The sequence below is a fragment of the Euprymna scolopes genome, chromosome 10, assembly GCF_053919585.1.
Source record: "Euprymna scolopes isolate OS-2025 chromosome 10, ASM5391958v1, whole genome shotgun sequence".
In the NCBI taxonomy this organism is placed as follows: Eukaryota; Metazoa; Mollusca; class Cephalopoda; order Sepiida; family Sepiolidae; genus Euprymna; species Euprymna scolopes.
Genome location: NC_136491.1, coordinates 92,192,201 through 92,212,383, shown reverse-complemented (window position 1 = coordinate 92,212,383; position 20,183 = coordinate 92,192,201). Strand labels below are relative to the sequence as shown.

General features: G+C 37.7%; 1 protein-coding gene across 3 annotated transcripts in view; it reads right to left on the bottom strand.

Annotated features, from left to right (window-relative positions):
- LOC145286129 (caspase-3-like) overlaps positions 1-17,449 on the bottom strand; it is a 95,391-nt gene extending 77,942 nt beyond the window's left edge. For 2 of the 3 annotated variants that reach the window (XM_080134836.1, XM_080134838.1), the window contains exon 1: positions 17,315-17,449. The gene's annotated coding sequence lies outside the window, so the exon portion shown is untranslated. Of the gene's footprint in view, positions 1-15,180; positions 15,205-17,314 lie in introns of those variants that run through there. The other variant, XM_080134837.1, reaches the window with a different exon arrangement.
- Positions 17,450-20,183: the final 2,734 nt, after the last annotated feature.

The window sequence follows — 20,183 nt, the reverse complement described above, 5'->3', positions numbered from 1 at the left end:
AGGCTTATTTGCAGGTGCGAGTGGATGAGACATTGTGGCCGTTCCAGACAGTGTGGTTCCGGGGTCAGAGATACTGCCTTACTCGACTTGGCTTTGGGCTGAATGTGGCACCACAAATCATGAAGACCATTGTAAATGCAGTGTTGTCCCAGGAAAAGACCACTGAGGACGCAACATCGGCCTATATTGACGATGTGTACGTCAATGAAGATATACAATCTGCGTTGTGCGTCAGAGAAAAGTTAGCTCAATTCGGGTTGGAGTACAAGGATCCCGAATGTTTGAGGGATGGAGCACGGGTATTAGGATTGGACGTCTGCGGGAAAGACGGTACCTTACGATGGAGGCGTGGCAGTGAGATTCGAAACATCCCTAATGTTATTACGCGGCGGACTATTTTTTCCTTGTGTGGGAAACTTATTGGTCACTTACCAGCATGTGACTGGCTCCGAGCAGCTGTGAGCGTCATCAAACGCAGGGCAAGTTTAGTAACTACAGGTTGGGATGATGTATCTGATGATGCTCTTCTAACTCTGATGACGACAGAAACTCTAGAGAGAGTTGACAAGGAGGACCCTACCTGTGGAGAATGGTGTGTCAATGGGGACACTGTGAATGTGTGGGTTGACGTTAGTTCTTTGGCATTGAGAGTGTTATTGGAGCAACGTGGAAATGTAATTGAGGACGCATGCTGGCTGCGACCCGTGAATGATGCTCAACACATCAACCTGGCGGAACTGGATGCTGTTGTGAAGGGTTTAAATCTGGCACTGCAATGGCAGTCAAAGAAGTTGCACTTGTACACGGATTCTCTCTGCGTCTACCACTGGGTGTCCGACACTCTTTCGGGACGAACGAGAGTCCGCACTAAGGCAGCCAGTGAGATGTTAATCCGGTGGAGGCTAAACACCCTGAAGAGTCTGGTATCGGAGTATGACCTGTCGGTGAGTGTAACGCTCGTGGCATCACACTGTAATTGTGCAGACCAACTAACCCGTGTGCCTCACAAATGGTATGAAGCTGTGAAGACAGGCGTGGAGTTCACTGCTTGATCTTGCGCAGTTGGCGCGATTAGCTCATGCCAGATACAAAGAATTCATGTGCAGAGTGGACATCCAGGTATCAAAAGAACTCTGTATTTTGCGAGGCGTGTGGACCTGGCAGTGACAAGGGCAGATATCAGGCAGATCATCAAGCACTGTGAGGCATGGCAGTCTATCGATACTGCACCTGAGCAATGGCAGAAGGGGCGATTGGAGGTTGAGCATGTGTGGCAACGAGTAGCGATGGATATTACCCATTACAGTGGTAAGCCCTTTCTAACCCTTATCGACTGTGGACCTACTTGTTTTGTGGTGTGGCGGCATGTCATAGGAGAACATATTCTCTCCTATGATTGGATTAAGAAATATATAAATATTTCTTATAATATATAAATATGTTTATTGATATATTAATTAAAACATAAAGACGTTTCTAGAACGTTGTTATTCATAAAAATAAATAATAATCGGCGTCTATAAATATAAAAAGGCGTAGAACGCCTTTTTGCTCCTTTTTTGAGTCTCTAGAAGGTTCCAGGAAGTTCCTTTTAAAACTCATATAAAAGAAACGCTATTGGTGGGTAAAGTCAGTTCGTGACATATTTTGGGATGCAAAAAGAGGCAACCAACGTCCGAATTCCGGCTTCCACATAAGGGCGTAAAAACAAGTTCGTGACATATTTTGGGATGCAAAAAGAGGCAACCAACGTCCGAATTCCGGCTTCCACATAAGGCCGTAAAAACAAACCTCACTGAAGAACTGGCTGTCTGGATTCTGGTAAAGTTTTATTTATTCTTTGAGTTTGTTGACCGAAACACATATACATATAAAAATACACTAAACAAAACATTTCAAAACACAATACATTAAGAAATACTTTCTTTATGATCTAAGGGAGACAATTTATTAGCGAGTTGTTGCCCTTCAAACATGGTAATCTTTTCTTTTGTTTTTTTTCTTGTTAATTTATTTTTTAATAAATTTCTTTTTCGTTGAATCTTTTTCTTTTGTTTTAATTTTATTACATGTGGGTGCTGATAAATCCCTAGACCATACGAGCTATGATCGGCACACATATGTAATACGGCAAATGACCAGGCAGGACTCAGCGAATGTTGTCCGCCAACTGTCATCTATCTTTTCTGAGCGAGGTGCGCCGGAAGAGATATTGACGGACAACGATGCTGCTTTTTGTAGCCACCAAGTTCGGCAGTTGTTGAATGAGTGGGGTGTCCGACTACGACTGTGATGTGCTCATGTGCCATCAGGGAATGGCATTGCTGAGAGGAGCTATCGCAGCATCAAGAGAATTGCTGCCAGACAGCAATGCACCATTACGGAGGCCACGTATTGGTATAACATCACACCAAAGGATGGGAAGACACTAACAACAGCACCGGCCAATGCCATACACACATACCGTGTTAGGATAAAGGGCATTGATACTGCCAGCCAATCAACGAGGAGAGTCATGACAAATACAAGGTAGGGGATCCAGTTTGGGTAAGACCCCCTGGAAACCGGTGCACCACCAAGTTCAAGCGAGGACGAATATCTGGAGTGGTCAGCCAGCAGTCGGTCCTTGTTGATGGAACCCCACGCCAATAATACAACAGACAATATTATTTGCATCATGGCATAAATAGGATTTATTTTTTGACCTTGCATAACTGTTGAAATAGTTGCATAATTGTTGAAATTGGCCATTTGGTAAGAGTGAACCGCCCCCTTAAGTAAACATTTCAGCAAATCTCCTCACTAACGTAATGTACTTGCAATAACCCTTATCCCTGAGTGGCTTCCGGGCCTTGATAAGTGGTGATCACTGTGTAAAAAAAAAAAAAAAAAAAAAAAGAGTGCTGGAAAATGTGTTAAAGTGGTTCAAATTGTGCGATCAGCTGAAAAGTTATTTTTCATATTGATAATTCCAGTACAATGAAATAGTTTGAGTGAAACAGGAAGCTTTCATTTTATTAAATTTTTTTATTTTCAATCACTTGTTACATTTACTTAAAAAAAAATACTTGGGACTAAAAGTAGTAAGTTTGTTTTTTTAATGACTTACTACATTTGGTTTTGAAGAAAAAAAGTAGGGGACAAGAAAAGGGAGTTATTTTTTTTTTAATGACTTACTACATTTGGTTTTGAAGAAAAAAAGTAGGGGACAAGAAAAGGGAGTTATTTTTTTTTAATGACTTACTACATTTGGTTTTGAAGAAAAAAAGTAGGGGACTAGAAAAGGGAGTTACTTTTTTTTAATGACTTACTACATTTGGTTTTGAAGAAAAAAAGTAGGGGACAAGAAAAGGGAGTTTTTTTTTTTAATGACTTACTACATTTGGTTTTGAAGAAAAAAAGTAGGGGACTAGAAAAGGGAGTTATTTTTTTTTTAATGACTTACTACATTTGGTTTTGAAGAAAAAAAGTAGGGGACTAGAAAAGGGAGTTATTTTTTTTTTAATGACTTACTACATTTGGTTTTGAAGAAAAAAAGTAGGGGACAAGAAAAGGGAGTTATTTTTTTTTAATGACTTACTACATTTGGTTTTGAAGAAAAAAAGTAGGGGACTAGAAAAGGGAGTTACTTTTTTTTAATGACTTACTACATTTGGTTTTGAAGAAAAAAAGTAGGGGACAAGAAAAGGGAGTTATTTTTTTTTTAATGACTTACTACATTTGGTTTTGAAGAAAAAAAGTAGGGGACTAGAAAAGGGAGTTATTTTTTTTAATGACTTACTACATTTGGTTTTGAAGAAAAAAGTAGGGGACTAGAAAAGGGAGTTATTTTTTTTTAATGACTTACTACATTTGGTTTTGAAGAAAAAAAGTAGGGGACAAGAAAAGGGAGTTTTTTTTTTTTAATGACTTACTACATTTGGTTTTGAAGAAAAAAAGTAGGGGACTAGAAAAGGGAGTTATTTTTTTTTTAATGACTTACTACATTTGGTTTTGAAAAAAATGTCTGCGAGTGGAAACAGCAAGTTTTTTTTGGTTTTTTTTACAAGGTGGTCACCACTTATTAAGGCCTGGAAGCCACTCAGGGATAAGGGTTATTGTAAGTACAGTACATTAGTGTGGAGATTTAATAAAGTGTCTACTTAAGGGGGCGGTTCATCAGTAATTTGTTTACATTGGACTTGAAGACATCCAGGTTGTAGTCAGGTGGGAAGCAGGCAGACGGAACAGAGTTCCACAGGCATGCAGTTCTAAGAAAGAAGCTTTGTTCATGGAATCTACGTTTTGATTTAGGCATAGATAAAGAGTGGGGAAAGTTTTTGACAGTGGATTCAGCTAGACAGGTGTTTTTCGTAAAAGATTGGCGAGGGGGGGACTAGAGATTGGAGTTCAGACGAGCACCTGCCATGGAAATAACGCTAAAACAAAGATAGGCTTGCAACGTCTCTTCTGTGGGAGAGAGGTTACAGGGAAGAGAAAAGGGCATCTCCCACTAAGCCACAAAGTCTATTTTGTACTCTGTCAAGGCAGGATAGGCTGTTTTTAGCAGCTCCTGCCCAGATATGGCAGCAGTACGCCATCCTTGGACGTACTTGGCTTTTATATAGATAGAGAATTGCATCAGTAGTGAGATATCTTCTGGAGCGGTAGAAGGATCCCACCATCTTTCCAGCGATCTTGGCAACAGACTTGATTTATATGACAAGAGCCATCCATTTCAATTGATGCCAGATGGAGATCAGAGCATTGATGATGTAAAGATAGGAGTTTGGTTTTAGATGCATTAAAGGTAACCAGCCAAGTCTTGTTGCGGACCAGAGTATAAATTACCCCAGTTCGCCACAAGAAAATAATGAAACGAATGGAATTGAAGGAAACAAAGACTCAATTGATGGATAAGATAAACGTTGTTTATTTACTGTTGAAAGAATGAACGTTTTAGATATAACGTGTTCATGTCCGCGCGTGTGTAACCAATGTTCGTTGCGGGACTGGTGTTGTAGAAAGAATAGGAAATGTGTGTTCATCTCAAGTTCGGGTCACTATCGTTTGTTCGCGCGTGGGAAGAGAAATGAGTGTTGTAGTGGAAACTGGAATGATAGTCCAGCATGTAGACAAAGACAAAGAATGGAGAGTTGATGTCAGTTAGCAGTCAGCTACACGAAGGTGTTCTCAGGGACCAGTAGTAGATAGAGAGAGAAAGAGTGTGAATGTGTACATACTGTCCGTTAGCTCATGCCCCATACATAGTAGTAAGTGGGCGTGACGCACGCGGTCGGTCCGAAAACCGACCGGCTCAAAAGCTCAGCCTAAAAAAAGGAGTCGCTTATTGCTCTTCCTTTTATACTCGTTTCCAGAGTGTCTTTTACGTATGTGTATATTTCCTTTGAAAGTGGAAGTGACGTTGTCCATGTGTGCACTCGTGTGAGTATATGTGTATACATTAGCGTGTGTGTATATATACGTGAATGTGAGCGTATGTACGCGAACGTGAATATATGTACGTGTGTGGACGTGTGCGCGTATGTTTGCGTGCACGTATGTATATGACATAGCTTGAAATGTGAATGTGTGTTTTTGTGCGAGACTAGAAAAGGCTCGCACAGTCTTTCCCCACTGAATTTGATTTTGAAGAAAGTGGGGGACTAGAAAAAGGATGTTTTTTTAATGACTTAGTACATTTGGTTCTGTAACAAAATTTTGGGGGACTAAAAACAAGAAGTTCTTTTGGATGAAGTATGGATTGTTTAGCCATGTGTAGAGGGCTAGTTGTCTCTAGCCATGTAGTGTGAGCCAGCTGTGTCTGGCTGTGTATCACAGGCTAGTTTAGTCTGGGCATGTATTGAAGGCTAATTTAGTCTGGGCATGTATTGAAGGCTAATTTAGTCTGGGCATGTATTGAAGGCTAATTTAGTCTGGGCATGTATTGAAGGCTAATTTAATCTGGCCATGTATTGAAGGCTAATTTAGTCTGGTCATGTATTGAAGGTTAATTTAGTCTGGCCATGTATTGAAGGTTAATTTAGTCTGGCCATGTATTGAAGGTTAGTTTAGTCTGGCCATGTATCGACGGTTAGTTTAGTCTGGCCATGTATCGACAGCTAGTTTAGTCTGGCCATGTATCAACAGCTAATTAAGTCTGACCATGTAAGAAGCCCTAGAGATGTAAATGTCAATTTGGACACAAGTCTATATGATGTGAAATAGTCTTTAAAGACCAGGGAGGGGGGCATGGGTTTAAAAAATATAAATGCATTAATTTACATATGAATGAATTAGCTACGTTAAGAATAATTCAAATGTTTGGCAACAAAGAGATGAATAAATTTTTTGGGACTAGAAACAGGAAGTCTTTTTTGTTTATTTTAATAACTACACCTTGTTTTGGGGGGAAAAATTGAGAACTAGAAAAAGGGAGCTTTTTAAATGACTTACTACATTTAACTTGTGACTAGAAACATTAAGTTTGGTTTACTACATTTTGTTTTGAAAACAATTCTTTAAAACTAGAAACAGGAAGTTTTTTTTTGTTTATTTTAATGACTTTGTACATCCTGCTCAGAGGAAAAAATAAGGGAATAGAAAAAGGGATTTTTTTAAATGACACTTTTCATATTTAGTCTGTTAATCACTTCTACTTGTACAGCTGCCATTGCTCAAAAGCAGCATGCATACCGCAGATTCAACCAACATAAGTCCAGTTCAAACAGACGGAAGTATATAGAAGCTAGAAGTAATTGTAAGAGAGAAATAGCGACAGCTAAGACTGAATACACTGAAACCATCAGAAAATGCATAAAAGCACAGAAATCAGGAACCTGTGATTTTTGGGAAATCTACAACAGTGTAGTAAATAATGGGCAGTCAGCGATTCCCACACTATTAAACAATTGTGAGGTTGTTTGCACGGCAACCGAGAAGGCTAATCTACTTTCCAGTCGGTTTGCCTCTAACTTTACATTCGACCCGGTACACCACTCCCTCCCTGACTTTCCTTTATGGAAAGATGCCACACTAGATGATTGGAAAATCACCCCTTCTCAGGTACATGGTACCATAAACAACCTAGACACCGCAAAAGCATGTAGACCAGATCACATCCCGGCTGTGCTATTAAAAAAATGCTCTGCTGAGGTTGCTCCAGTTCTCTCCAAACTTTTCAATAAGTGCCGAAACGACTCTTCTTTCCTGACTGCTGGAAAACCGCTTCTGTGGTACCAATTTTCAAGAATTCTGGTGAAAGAACTGACCCATTAAATTATTGCCCCATTAGCCTTCTCCTGCTTTTCGCCAAAATATTTGAGTCCTTAATTAATCAAGCTCTAGTCCATCACCTTACAGTTGCTAAACTCCTGACTGACAAACAATATGGATTTAGGCAAGTACGTTCCACAGCAGACATCCTAAGTAATCTCTGAATGTATATACTGTTCACTGGACAAAACAGGGTCGGGTAGAAAGGTAGCCCTCGATATATCTAAGGCTTTTAACAGGGTGTGGTACAATGGTCTTCTAAGGAAAATTAGACCATATGGTATCACTGGAAGAATACATAATGTAATTAAATCCTTCTTAAGTAAGAGAAAAATCCAGGTTGTCCTCGACGGTCGTACATCTAAACAATATGGTATAAATGCTGGAACACCTCAAGGTTCTATCCTTGGACCTTTATTATTCCTGATATTCATAAATGACCTTCCTGATAAACTTGTTTTGGAGATGGGTATATTTGCTGACGACACCACTCTCTATAACAGGCACGAGGGGAAAATAAATGAACACATATCCAAGGAAATGGCAGAAACACTAGAAGATGGCCTCAAATCTGTAGTGAAATAGGGACAAAAATGGATCGTTACATTCAATGCTGCCTAGACTAAGCTTGTCTCCTTCAATAATTACAAGAAACCTTCTCTACCACCAATAGCAATGCCAAGAACACATTACCCGAAAGTACTTCCTTTAAACTCCTTGGCCTAACGTTTACAGGGAACATGAATTGGAATAGATACATTGAGAGCATTGCCAGAGCTGATGCAAGGAAGGTGGGCTCTCTCTACCATACTAGAAAACTACTTTCACCTGAAAGTATCTTGTACCTCTATAAGGCCACCATTCGCCCATGTATGGAGTACTGTTGGCACATTTGGGCTGGTGCATCTACTACTTGTTTCTCACTCCTGGACAGGGTTCAAAAGAGAGTCACCAACCTGATAGGTCCTGAACAATCATCTAGGCTTCAGCCTCTGTCCCATCGATGAAATGTTGCATCCCTCTGCCTGTTTTACAAGTACTTTAATGGTGAATGCTCTGACGAACTACAAGCACTTGTACCTCCGATGTGAATACCCCCGACAAGCAGCCAAATCCCACCCCTTCACGGTAGAGATCCCTAGGTGTAAGAAGGCCTTTTACTTCAATAGTTTCTTCTTAGATTTTGGAACTCCCTTCCGAGATTCTGCTTTCCCAACTGTACTGACATGCAGAAGTTCAAGTATAATGTGAACAGACATCTTGCTACTCATCCCTCTTCATAATACCCCTGCAACGTATGTCCCCGATAGTAGCCCCCTACTTCAAAGTGGCACTGTGCCTTATTTGGAGTGAAAATTGAATAAAAAAAAAATCAGTTTCTATTGTGATTACTAATTTTATAGTTAGAGTTAAAGGCAATAACCCTCTCTCAATGTCAAATCCTATATTTGCTACCAGAATCACTACTTTTAAATACTTTGTAAGTTATATTTTAACTGAATCACCATGATTATAAAATGTACGAGGGAGTTCATGATGGTACACTATAACCAAAGCAACAAAGTATTTAGATTTGGAGATGGCACAAATGGTCTCTCATTATGATGAGCGTCTATTTGAACTTTAATGGATGTAACCAGAGTGAGGATCAACAGGAATATTGTGGACAGTGTTACACCTTATATATAGCATCATAAAGGCCATGTCACCTGGATCAAAATGTACAAAGGAGTTCAGGATGGTGTGAATATTTTTCGATTGATTACTTTGAATGATTGGGATACTTTTTTAGATGTGGATTAATAGTTTGGATTATTTGGACTACTTTTCTCATCTTGGTTGTTAGTTTCACAACGTTAATCTAAAATTCTACAGAAGTTTTTGAGTTTGATAAAGATTCCAAAATTTCAAAAAACAAAAACTCCTGAAAAAGATTGAAGATTAGATCAGTGGGAATCTTGTTAAAATAACCATCAAGATGATAATAGTAGCTCAAATAGTCTAAATAATGCATATCTTTATTTAGCTTGTCCTTTTAAAGATATATCAAATTGTTTTGGGTTATTCAATAACTAAATACAATACTTGCTGATCAACAACTGATAGCTATGGCTAATGAGACACTACCTGAAAGCTGTTCATTCAAACTCCTCAACTTAATGTTCAAAGGGAGTATGAATTGGAACAAATACATTGAGGGCATTGCTAAGGCTGCTGCGAAGAAGGTGGGCTCTCTCTACCATGCTAGAAAGTTACTCACACCCAAGAGAATCCAGAATCCTGTACCTCTACAAGGCCACTCTTTGCCCATGCATGAAATATTATTGTTACATTTGGGCTAGTGCATTTGCTACTAATCCCTCACTCCTAGAAAGGGTTCAAGAAAGAGTCACCAATCTAGTAAATCTTGCACTGGCAAACAACCTCCAATTTCTGTTTCATCGACAAAATATTGCATCCCTGTGCCTATTTTATCAATATTTTAATGGAAAGTGCTCTGACAAACTCCAATCATCATAAACGCCATGTCACTTGGATCAAAATGTACAAGGGGGTTCAGAATGGTATGAATATAGTTGAATATTTATAGCAAAACAAAAAAAAAGGTCTAACGAGACGCAAAGCAAATTTCACTACACGGGTTGTATCAAAAAGTCTGATGAGATGCAGAGCACTGTTCACGGTACGCAAGTCTGAACACTGACCCAACTGCTCCCAGCGACCTTCTTTTATCGTGTCCAACATGCCTCATTAGCAGGTGTCATGTGACCATGCGAGAACTGTGCGAGATCAAGGGCTTTAAAAGATTATGGACGCCATTTTGGATCATTTGATTTTTCTTTCTTCTCTGCCCGCAGGACAAAAGGACGTGTCTGATGTGAGTGTTGATTATTTATTTATGGTTTGTATAGCCACACAAAGCACAAACGCATGGCCGCTTGCTTCTTTGATGAACATCACAATATTTTTGGATTGATTACTTTGGCTTAATTTGGAATTTTTTAGACGTGGATTAATAATTTGGATTATTTGGACTGCTTTTCTCACGTTGGCCAATATTCAAAAGGGGACATAAAAATAAGCACATTTTTTTCTTTTTTAATGCTCAAACCAAACAAATTTTCTTTCAATTAAAATTCTTGCGATTGATTGGTTAATTTGAGTCATGTAAGACAAATCTTTGATTTTGATTGGTGATGGGCAGGATGGGATATAAAAAGTACTACCCTGGTTTAAATAAAAGACATATGCTGTTTAGGAGTAATCTATCTCATTTTAATTTAGGTGACTAAATAAAAAGCAACAATAAATGATGATCACAACAGCTCCCAAAGATTTAAAACAATAAATTAAAATTAAAATTTTATTTTTAGACAAGAAATACAATTTAAGACTGACAAAATGTTGGCAAAAAAAAATGGAACAAAATATGTGAAATACTATAACAATAACAGCAGCAAAAAGTTTTCAACTGTCATTTGTGGGGAATTTATAAAGGTTGCGGTTATGAAAGAATGTAAGAAAAACTCAGCTTAAACATTAAAAGTAATTTTATGTTGTTTTCATTAAATATTGTTGATTTATATTATTATTAATTAATATTATTGATTTGGGTCCAGAATTTTGGTGTTGAATACAGATTGGCACTTATGGCGGTATTCAAAATTAAAGAAAACACAGAAATGTCCGTATGGTGTACATACCAGTCATGGGATGAAGATGAAAAATTCCAAAAATCACATAATTCAATCAAGTAGTTTTTTTTTTTTTATTCAAGAAAATCAAATTGGTAGACAAGGGCAGACAATCCTAATGAAGATGGAAATTGTCAAAATAATCACTGATTACCTCCACTTACTATTCTCTACAGAAACATGGTCTCGTCTGCTATTTTTTTTTTCTTTTTTAACTACATAGGAGTCACCACTTATCAAGGCTCGGAGGCCACTCGAGGATAAGAGTTAATGAGTGAACAGTAGTCAATGGAACATATCGTAGTAATTGTTAGAGGAAATTTGGTAAATTGGATTACTTAAGGGGATGGCTTATCAAGAATTTGTTTACACCTATCAGTAAAAAAATGGCAATTTTGTTTTTCGTGAATAAAAAAAAAGTACTTGCTCAATTTTCGTGATTTTTGAAATATACAATCTTCATTCCGCGACAAGTATGTACAATATAAAACTTTTTCTTCATTGTTGTCTATCGCTACAAATGCCAATCTGAACAAGTGAAGCATACATAATCCCCCATGAGTGCACAGTGAACGAGGCATAAAAAAAAATGACTAAGTTCAGCATTGCCCCCCCCCCCACCATTTAGCCCCAAAAGTCCCCAGGGGACATCAAATCCTGGTGAAAATGACCAAATGATGCAGTTTTAGACTGTAACATATGTAAATTTGTGTTTTGCACCATGCAAAAAAAAGAAATGACTAAGTCCATCATTGGACCCCCCCTCCCATTTAGCCCCAAAAGTCCCCAAGGTCTTAACATATTTAAATTTGAGCTCAGCACCATGCAAAACTGCTAACTAGACATACACAGAAAATTTCAGACAAATATGGTAAAATAGTCCCAAAAATGGAGTGTTTTTATTAGCTCTAAGAGCCCCTAGGGCACACCCAAGAGTTATCGTGAAGTATAGACAACCAAAATTACATAAAAATCAGTTTGTTACAACCTTTCAGAAAGTTTTATAAAAATCCAAGGCATCAATTTTTTTTTTTAATAAGCACAAAAGTGTCAATTTTACCCATTTAAACTCAAAACACCTCTACATGCTATCACACACAAAACAATGAAAAAAAATTCAGAAATCCCCCCCCCCCTTTTTTTTTTACATTTTTATAAAGTCTTTTTAAAAAAAAAAATTTTTTTTTTTTTTGAAATAGGGTTTTTCTGTTTGGTTTTGTGTTTTGTTTCATGCTTGGTGGCTCTCGCTATCGATCATCCTGGTTATTGTTAGAGATTGCGGTGCTTCTATATTATAATAAAAGAAAAAAAAATTAAATTTCATGTCAAACAAATGGTACCTACATAGTTGTCGTGTCGCAAATAGTAATATATCCACAAATTATGAAAAACGAATACGGTAGAAAATTAATTATTCATGAAAAAAGACATTTGTAAAATCTAGCGATTTAGTTTCAAAATCTACCAATTTGAGCTGGGAAGTTAACAGGGGAGGTAATTAAGCTTTCAACTTCCCATAAATTCAATCAATTATTTTTTTTTATATAAAAAAAAAACAAAAATAAAAATTCAAACAGTTAAAAAAAAAAAAAGTTATTTTAGTGCTTCTGCATTTTCACAAAGTTACCTGGGTGTACCTAGCAGACGACAGAAAAGAATGTGAAATGGCCAGTCGAGACTTATGACAAAAAAAAACACAAATTGTTACAAGCCATACCCTCCCCATGTTAAGAATGGTGAAAACCACTGAAATTTATTAAGTAATCCATTAGAAAAAATATTTTACTATCCATAAAACTACTTATATTATTTTAATTGGAATTCATTATTGAGATGAGTATGATTTATTAATTTTTATTTATTGCGGACAATTATCCTCATCTTTTATTAGTTGTTTCATGACGTTTCAGCCAACTATTCCTCTGGCCTTCGTCAGGTGGTAACCGCGACGGATAGGAACTCTGAATCTTCTGACTGCATTCACTGCAATTACTGCCTTCAGTAGTTGTTGTCGTCTCACCACGTTTTTGGCCAAGTAAGCCTCTGACTGGCTTTGGGTAGGATTGAAGCTGCTATTTTCAGACAATTTTCACCTGGAACCGTAGAGATTCAACGTCTCTATCAATTGCGCCATTCAAAAAACTACTTGTCGACAGTTTCCAGTTCTTCTCATCATCTGCCAGCACACTTGATTAACTTCGTGGAAATCGTGGGTTTATAAATGCAGAAGTACCGTTATTGATAATGTTGACGGAGTCCTTACCATAGATGCGATTCGGCCCAAGGAAATAGTTTGCTTGGAATTGGAATTAAGACAGCAAAACATTGAACCAGAAATGAAAATATGAAATGAAACGAAACATTTCATATTATCACATTTCTATTTTTCTCAGTTACTTATTATCGAAATGAAACAAAACAACTTTATGTTTCATTTTTTTTTTTTTTTTTAGGTAAAGGTGCAGTATCTTTCCACCCTCAAAAAATTCTTGTAAAATTACTACCATTGTAGGCTTTCAAGGGCGCTGAAAACGAAAATAACATTTAAAATTCTAGGAAACAAATAGTTTCTAAGATATGAAGAAATTATAGTTTCAAAGAGTGTAGTCAAAAACCTATAAAAGTGGTCATTTTAAAGAAAATTGTAGAGGTGGACTGTAAGATATTTTCTCTCCTATTTTGGCTCCCAGACAGTGGGAAAAATTAACATAACTACAACAAGCATACCTCTAAAATTTGACACAAATTTTTTTTTTTTCGTTGCAAAAAAGGAAATGCCTAATTTGCCTCTGAAATAGAACTGGTAACAACCTCGAAAGGTAATAGTTCATTATCTTCAGCAGAAACTGGTATTCAGATACAGCTCTGTTTGAAGATTGGATTAATTACAGCCGTTTGAAGGTGGTTCGTATGATGCCTTCTGATGAAAAGATCCCATTCTCAACTAGAGTCGACATTACAGAAGTTCATAATTAATGTTCTTTTGAAGAAAGTCAGTAATGACAGGTCGATAATTCAAACATTAAAAAAGTCTCTAGAAGATACATATAATAATAACTTAGCCTAATCATTTAATTAAGGCTTAATAATAAAGTCTCAAGGAGACGAAAAGGGTAAGGGTACCCAAATGCCTCATATACATAGAGTTGAGTTCCATGTACTTCATCGGCTGCATGTCTGGAACTGAAGAAAAAGCATCGCCGGCAGTTAAAACAACAACTTAGTCTAAACAAAGACAGTAGGTGGCCAAATCACTTGCTTATAATTGTAGAATTTCTCACAGGACCTAATATAAAAATTTGCCATTTATTTAATCGTATGTGTGAGGTTTGAAATTTACATATTGCAAAGCAATTATTCAAAAAAGTGGTGATTAAAAAAAAAAATAAATTCACTTTTTCTGTTCATGAATACAACTTTGAGATGAATTATTCTACATCTCGAAGCCGGGTAAGGACTCGGTCAACATTACCCCATTATTTTTTAATACAACTTCTCCTTTTGATTATGTCACGTGACCCAGCATGTAAACTTTTTTACTCTTATCGGAACTGTTTTTCATAAATAATTATTTTTCTACCTATCGTTTTTTGGAATTTTTGAATGTTACTATTTGCGACATGACAATTATGTACGTAGCATTTGTATTAAATGAAATTCAATATTTTTTCGTTATTATAATATAGAAGTACCGAGATTCCTCTTTTGAAATATTATTTTCAAGTTAAATGCAAGTTTTATATCTTTGTTTAGGTATGCTTTACTGCCCACAGTCCTTTGAAAAAGTGGTAAAAAAACAAGCATCTGTTAAGTCACGCAAGTCTCCTCCCCCAATGAAAACAGTAAAATCTCTTTAAAATGTATTCTAATTGGTAAATATCGGCGCGTTACTTAGGGAATAACGGTTAATTAAACGTCACAAGCACCTGTTAAGCCACACAAGTCTATAATTGCTCCCACCCCAAAAAAAAGAACGAAAAACATAAAAATGTTTGGTGCTTATGTTTTTGTAAACCACTCGTGAAAACTTTGTTTAAAATGCATTAAAACTATGTAAGACAAAAAAAAAAAAAAAAATCCCCCCAAAGTACTGTAATGTATTTTTTCTTTAAATTTTGTTTTAGACAACCTTTTCTTTGAATTTTAAGTTGTCCGCCAATGAGAAAAAAATTTTTTTTTTAATTCTATGTTCTAAAAACAAAAAAAGAAAAAAAAGTCTTTCCGACATTACCCAACACTTGGAGTGCTTTTCTTTTTCATATAATTTTAAATGTTCCACAAAAGATTCGTACGCCATGTGAAAAGGCAGTTAGATACGTGAAGGCAGCCGTCGTTTATGTTACCGCTCGCGCATAGCGTAAATGGAAGCTGTAAAATGGCGGAAAGTAGTTCGCGGGTTCAGGGGTTAATACCATGAAAACGGTAAATTTGCCCCGGGTTTGATTATCAGATTCATTGTCAGCGACTTCGATTACCCCTAAAAAAATAAATTAGAGTGGTCAGTGTTCTGTTGTATATATATTTACCGAAAATTTTTTTCGGAGATCTTCAGTCCAAAACGGATACATACAATATAACCTTTTTTCGAGATCTACATTTTTTTAATGTCTTGAATAAACTGTAGAAGTGCAAAAACAAAAAAAGAAACTACTCGATCAAATTAAATTAAATTTTTTTTTCGGAGATCTTCAGTTCAAAACGGATACGCACAATATAACCATTTTTTCAATATTTTCATTTCTTAATGTCTTGATTAAACTGTACAAGGGGTTTGTATTACTGTACACATAGATTCGAAAAAGTTGTCAAAAAAACAAATATATAACAAATAAATGTTATAAATTGCAAGATAAGTTACTTTTCTACCTAACTAGATATATATTTTCGTGTTTTTATTCAATGTAACATGTTTATTCAGCTCGAAAAGCATACAGTGTTTACTGATGTATTGGAAAATTCAAAATGGCGCCCGACACTCTCTTTAACACGGTAAGTTCAGGAAAAGATGTTATAAATAATAAACTAGACAAAATACTGTTAGAAATTCGCTCATTATATTTTACCGTGACATAAGTTGACATATATTCGGTGTTTTTTAAATAGTATTTTATCTAGTTTATTATTTATAACACCTTTTCCCAAACTTACCATGTTAAAGAGAGTGTCGGGCGCCATTTTGAATTTTCCAATACATCGGTAAACATTGCATGTTTTTCGAGCTGAATAAACATGTTACATTGAATAAAAACAAAAAAATGTATCCAGTTTAGTAGAAAAGTAACTTATCTTGCCTTTGATAATATTTATTTGTTATATATTTGTTTTTTTGACAACTTTATGTGTACAGTATACACACCCAAAGTTTTATGTTTTTTTATTCAATTGTAAGGTTAAAGTACAGAATAGGTACAAAACATCCTCCCCTCCCCATGTTAAGAATGGCTTTTAAAATAATAACGTTATTATTTCAGCACGGATCAATAAGTGCATAGTACCCATTAATTAAGTCGAAACATTTCCAATTAAACAATTACGGATATATGTTCTCTTTCACTTTCTTTATTTACTTTTTTTCATAGTTCTTTCCGGGAAGTAATTAATATCTAGTTTAATTTTTTTGTTATTTATTTCTAACTTCGGTCATAGTTTAAAATACTTATTTCACCCTTGGATTTCAACGATAGGTGCGCGAAATAAAATGGTGTCTCCATTTTCGGCGATAAACTGTAGAAGCACCTACGATTCAATGTAAATCAACGAGTGCTTTCTTTTTCCTTTTTTTGGTTCAGGAACACGGGTTTCATTTTGCGTAGTTGCTTTTCGGATTTCTTGTCGTAAATCATTACCGAATATAAGCAATTCGATATTGACGACCATGAAAGCTGAACTGTGTAAGCACCCCAAAATAATTAAAATAAACTAAAAGGTGTTGTCACACGAACTCGTGACAGTACTAAACAAAGCATCCCCCCATCCCCTGCCGACTCTGTTAAAAATGGGTTTCTAAATAAGTTATAATTTAGAAATCCATTCTTAAAATGAGGTGGGCTATTGTTAACTATTTTGTGCCACTAACAACTAACTTTTTGTTAGAAGAAAAAAAGTTATATTTGTATCAACTCGATTCTTACTAATATATTCTATACGTAACAAGGAAAATGAAATTAAAAAAAAGTTTGGTCGCAACACGCAACAGTAAAAAGTACTACCTCAGTATTACTAAGCATATATATTTTACTGTTTATAACAAATTTACTATTTTTGTAATATATATAAATCGATTTAAGAGTTAATAAATTACTTTAAAATACTTTAAATACCGAATATTAACAGGTGTAAAAGAAAGAATAACCAAAAAACATTACCAGATTCGGTTCGTCTTTTTCGTTTTCGGGAGTTGTCTCCCTTTGCTTGATGACGTAAATTCCACACCCCGCTAACTTTTTTGTTATGTATCTTTAATGCGCTTCAGTCCGAGAGACATAGCCATTATGGAAACAGTACCCTGCCATCAAGCTGTTGTATTTATTCTGTTATATTATCCGAGGTCCTTCCTCACAGGCACTGCCTTCTCTCTCCTGAAATGAATTAGGGTGCGAATCCAGAGTTCAACTTAATAAATAAATAAAATGTAGTAAAAAAAAAAAAAAAAAAAATCGTGCAAACCACTGACAACGCCCGCTTCGCTTCACTCAGAGAGTGAAAGAAGGTATTTATTTCCAGAAAATTTACAAGTAAAAAATCAGAAAAATTTGGCACAAGGCCGAAGATGGGGGAGGGGAAAGGACGGTCTTCTCTGACTAGTGCTAACTAATCTAACCTAACTAGTTCCTACTTTCACTCTACTTACACCATAATACCACATTCATACTATACATCCATCAGCGTATACATCCTTCATCAATCACCATAAGAACATCATACCATGATAACCTAATTAAAACCCATAAGAAAGGGGGATTTGGGAAGATAAAAATTTTATATACAAAATACAAATGAAATATTTACAATGTTAGTAACAAAAGACCCCCCTGTTGTTAAACTATGGCAGATACACCGATTCGCCAGTCGAAAGGGTGATGCGGGTCCGAACGCTTTATTTAAAACACCTCTTACGAAAACTTCGAAAGGGAACCTGCATCTCTGGCGAATCAAGTGACCTGTCACCTAATTGGGGAGGGGAGTGGGGTTAAAAAAAAAAAAAAAAAAAAGGGGGGGGGCAAACTTAAAAGGGACCTAATGATCGCTATCACACACTAGCTAGGTTATGAACAAAGAAGCCTAAATAATGGTCCTACTCTTGCCTATATCGTGACCTACTCTGGACTAAAAACGAGTCAGGGCTGACGTTCGTTCCTGTCACCCAAAATTCTTTTTCCTAAGGAACATCCAAGAACCAGTCAAGACTTGCTTCTCTCACCCGACACACACGCGCAACTGACACCCACTTTTCAACAAAGTCTGACGGAGAGAGTCTAACTCTCTCGGCCTTGATACGATCCTTCAAATAATGACGGGAGAGTCGTATAAGGTCGAGGGGAGCAAAGTCCTCAGATCCATAGACCACTTTCATACGTGTGTTCCAGATAACACCTCTCATCACAGCTAGCAAGGTCAAACACAAATCTTTTCTGAGCCTATCCGTTGTCGGAGCCCAATTGCTACAGACATTAATAGGAACCAAAGTTAATGAGGATGTGTTTAGTATGCGGACCATGAGACCTGTAACAAACTCAATCAGCGGCGTCACGATGCGACAATAAACGAAGGCGTGACATAAAGTCTCGTCCTCATCGCCGCACCGTTTACAAATAGGCGAGTCCACCAAGCCAGCTGAGTGGAGTCTCTTACCGACCCAGAGAGCATCCCGAATTACCAGCCAGGTCAGGGAAGCCTCGTCGTTAGTGAGGCATCCTGACCCAGGCGCCCAAGGCCAGATTGAGCGGAGCTGCTCCTTCGTCAAAGGGAGCCTCCCACCGATGACATCTGTTACGGATCCCCTCACTAAAACCCGATATAATGCCTTTCGGGACAACAGCAGAGTGTTAGAGAGGCTTTCCTTCACTCTTAAGAGGGACTTCAGTGCGCGCCGGCACTCGCGATAGAAGGGACATTCACCTCGGGGCAACCTGTGAGCCCCCCCCCCCCTCGGAGTAGTGTACCCCTCTCAAAGCCGGGAAGGCTTTTTTAGTGTCCTCCATCCAGAGGCCACTGTTTTCCCTATCTTGTCTGCACATTCGATCTAGGTAGTAGAGCCGTAGCGTGTATAGCCGAATCTCCACGTTTGGCATACCTAGACCGCCTTCAGAAGGATGTAGGTAGCAGACATCGCGACAGACCTTAGTGGCCCTTCCAAGCCATAAGAAGTTGAAAAGAGCCCTCTGCAAATATAGCAGTGTATCTGACGGGATTGGAAGCACTGATAGACGATAAATATCGATTGGATAGATGTGGGTATTACACACCTCTGCTCGCCCCTTTAATGAAAGGTTTCTACTGATCCACCGTGAAGCTGCAGACCGTACCGCTTTCAGAACCTCCGACCAATTTTTCTCCAGCTGGAGGTCAGGACCAAACCAGATGCCGAGTATCTTGCAAGGCCCATCGCTCCAACTAAAGGGCCCCTGAAGGGGCATACCCCTCCAGGCACCAATGCGCAAACCCGAAGACTTGTCGCAGTTAATTTTGGCCCCTGTTACCGTTTCATACAATCTGATTTCTACACCGACGACACTAATCTCAGCACTGCTCGTTACAAGCACAGTTACGTCGTCGGCATAGGCGGAGTACTTCGCCTGGGCATTCACACCTGGCAAAGTGATTCCGCGTAGGACCGGATTCACCCTTAGCCTGCGCAAAAATGGCTCGATCGCAAGCACATATAGCATGGGTGATAACGGGCATCCTTGACGAATGGAACGTGACAAACTGAAGGGTCTCGACCTCTTCCCATTTACTTCTACCATCACCGCGGGGTTAGCATAGAGAAGATGAACCCAAGAGCGAAATTGCGGGCCAAAACCGGCCGCCGATAAAACAGCCCCCAAGTACCGATGGTCAACCCTATCGAACGCTTTGGACTGATCTAAATTGATCAGCGCGGCCTCAGTGTCGACTTTTTCTATCATCAGGCGTATTGAGTGTAAGTTATCCTGGATTGTCCTGCCCTTTACGGCACACGTTTGCTCGGGGCTAATAAGACGCGCCAGGACAAGCTGCAGACGATTTGCGAGA